Below are 3,679 nucleotides of genomic sequence, written 5' to 3'. Positions count from 1 at the left end.
GGCGGCGGGCAGCGGCGGCGGCGGCTGGCAGCGGCGGCGCATGGGCAGGGCGGCTCGGGCTAGGATTTGCCCCGGGTGGGCTGCCCCGGCTTTTAAAGCCTGCCGGGCCAGAGTCCTATCCGGACACGGCCCGGTTAGGTCGGTTCGCGTTTTTTTTTGTTATTCCGCTCGGAAGAAAAATAAAAAGAAATACTAAACGGACTCCAAAAATTCCGAAATAAATTTTCACGGGCTTCTAAAATCAAGCCGCACAAGGTGAACATTTATTTGGGACCTAAATGCAATTTTGAAAAACGCACATTTTTCCTAAATTCAAATAAAACACCGAAAAACTCCGAAATAAAATCTTATTTGATTTTATTATTAAATCCTCAATATTTCTTTATTTTGGGAAATTCATTTTATTCCCTCTCTCATATTTTTGTGATAGAAATAATTGATGATAAAATAAATAAAATCAAATGATCCTATTCTCAAAATTTGAGAGAACTCAAATATGAAAATAACGAAATCCCCAACTCTCTTCGTGGGTCATTGAGTTGCGTAGAATTTCTAGGATCAACCAAAATGCAAAATAAAATATGATATGCAATGATGATCTAATGTATAACATTCCAAATTGAAAATTTGGGATGTTACAAACCTACCCCCCTTAAGATGAATCTCGCCCTCGAGATTCGGGTTGGCTAGAAAATAGGTGAGGGTGGTCCTTGAGTAAATCTTCCTCTCGTTCCCAGGTGGCTTCATCCTCCGTGTGGTGGCTCCACTGAACTTTGCAAAACTTGATAACCTTGCTGCGGGTAACTCGGCTGGCAAACTCGAGAATCTTAATTGGTTTCTCCTCGTAGGTCAAATCGTTATCCAACTGAATAGTTTCTAAGGGTACTGTGTCTCTCAACGGTATGTCAGCCATCTCCGCATGACATTTCTTTAACTGAGAAACGTGGAACACATCATGAACTCCTGACAATCCTTCGGGCAATCCCAACTTGTAGGCGACTTCTCCCATACGTTCCAAAACTTGATATGGTCCTACAAATCGTGGCGCTAACTTCCCTTTAACTCCAAAACGCTTTGTTCCCCGAAGTGGAGATACTCGAAGATAAGCTCTATCGCCGACTTCATAAACTGTCTCCTTGCGTTTAGAATCTGCATAACTTTTCTGTCTGGATTGAGCTACCTTGAGCCTATCGCGAATCAACTTCACCTTCTGTTCAGACTCTTTAATCAAGTCCGGTCCAAACAATTGGCGGTCTCCAACTTTGTCCCATGATAACGGTGTCCTGCACCTCCCTTCGTACAAGGCTTCGAAAGGGGCCATCTTTAAAATGGTTTGATAACTGTTGTTGTAAGAGAAATCTGCATATGGCAAATTATCGTCCCAACTAGATCCATAATCTAGCGCACAAACTCTCAGCATATCCTCCAAAATCTGATTGACTCTCTCGGTCTGTCCATCTGTTTGTGGATGAAAAGCTGTACTGAATTCTAGCCTGGTTCCCAAAGTTTCGTGCAACTGTTTCTAGAACTTTGAGGTAAACTGGGTTCCTCTATCTGATACGATACTCCTTGGAAGTCCATGCAAACATACGATCCTGGTCATGTATATCTTTGCCAACTTAGCACTGGTGTAAGTGGTCTTTACTGGGATGAAATGAGCTACTTTTGTCAATCGATCAACTACACCCTAAATCGAGTCATAGCCTGAACGAGTCCTAGGTAATCCCGTGATAAAATCCATGCCTAGCTTATCCCACTTCCATTCGGGTATCGGCAATGGTTGTAACAATCCTGCTGGCTTCTGATGCTCTGCCTTTACTCTCTGACATACATCACAAACTGCTACATACTCCACAATATCCTTCTTCATTCCGGTCCACCAGAAAATATCCTTCAAATCCAAATACATCTTGGTATTTCCTGGGTGAATCGAATATGGTGAATCGTGTGCCTCTTGCAAAATCAACTTTATGATCTCCGGGTCATTGGGCAAGTAAACGTGGTCTTCAAACCATAGGGTGTCGTGCTCATCCTCACGAAATCCTTTAGCTTTTCCTTTGCTCAGTTTCTCCTTTATAGCGGCAATCTCTTTGTCAGTTTTCTGAGCTTCCCTGATTCTATCCATCAAAGTTGACTGAATCTCCAATGCTGCTACATAGCCTCTCGGAACTATTTCCAAACATAGTTCACGAAGATTTTCTGCTAACTCTCTTGGTATTTCTCCCGTCATTAATGTATTGACATGGCTCTTACGGCTTAATGCGTCAGCTACTACATTAGCCTTTCCGGGGTGATAATGCAATTTCATATCATAATCCTTGATAAGCTCCAACCATCTCCTTTGTCTGAGATTTAACTCCTTCTGGGTGAAAATGTACTTCAAACTCTTATGATCCGTGTACACCTCATAATGGTTTCCAATGAGGAAATGCCTCCATGTTTTCAAAGCATGCACTACGGCTGCTAACTCCAAATCATGCGTGGCATAATTCAACTCATGAGGCTTCAGTTGTCTTGAGGCATATGAAACAACTCTCCCTTCCTGCATAAGCACTGCTCCAAGTCCTCGACGTGAAGCGTCGCAATACACCTCATAATCTTTGGTCTGGTCTGGCAAAATCAACACCGGTGAGGTAACCAAACGTTTCTTCAACTCCTGGAAACTAGCCTCACATTCCTCCGTCCATATGAACTTGGTATCTTTCTTCAACAACTCCGTCGTAGACTTCCCAATCTTTGAGAAATTCTCAATAAATCTCCGGTAGTATCCTGCGAGTCCAAGAAAACTCCGGATCTCTCCAACTGTTGTTGGGGCTTCCCACTTGGTCACGGTATCAACTTTAGTGGGATCTACTGCTATATCTTCTCCAGATATAACGTGTCCGAGGAATCCTACTTCCTTCAACCAAAACTCACATTTGCTGAACTTGGCATATAATTGATGTTCTCTGAGCTTTCCAAGTACCAAACGCAAATGCTCCTTATGTTCCTCTTCATTCTTCGAATAAACCAGAATATCATCAATGAACACTACGACGAACTTATCCAAAAACTCCATAAACACTTTGTTCATCATGTTCATAAAATAGGCAGGTGCGTTAGTCAGACCAAATGACATAACGGTATACTCGTACAGCCCATACCTGGTGGTAAAAGCTGTCTTAGGTATATCCTGTTCTCGAATCTTCAACTGGTGGTATCCTGATCGCAGATCGATCTTGGAAAATACCTTAGCTCCTTGCAATCGATCAAACAGATCGTTGATCATTGGTAGTGGGTACTTGTTCTTGATCGTTACTTCATTCAATCCTCGATAATCAACAACCATCCTTAACGATCCATCCTTCTTCTCCACTAGAAGTATTGGCAATCCCCAAGGCGAAGAACTTGGGCAAATATATCCCTTATCCAGTAACTCCTTAATCTGTTTCTTAATTTCCACCAAATCCTTTGCTGGCATCCTATATGGTCTCCTTGATATTGGCCCTGTGCCTGGCAATAGCTCAATCAAAAACTCAATATCTCTATCCGGTGGCATGCCTGGCAACTCCTCTGGAAATACATTAGGAAAATCCCTTACCATTGGTACATCCTCCTACACAACTCCTGTTAGGCAATTTACTTGAGTCCTCTTTGGCACATGCCGGGATACATACTTGATCCTTCTCCCTTCTGGGGT

Source organism: Triticum urartu, chromosome 3 (genome assembly GCF_003073215.2).
Source record: "Triticum urartu cultivar G1812 chromosome 3, Tu2.1, whole genome shotgun sequence".
Lineage (NCBI taxonomy): Eukaryota > Viridiplantae > Streptophyta > Magnoliopsida > Poales > Poaceae > Triticum > Triticum urartu.
Note: the sequence above shows the minus strand (reverse complement) of the source record.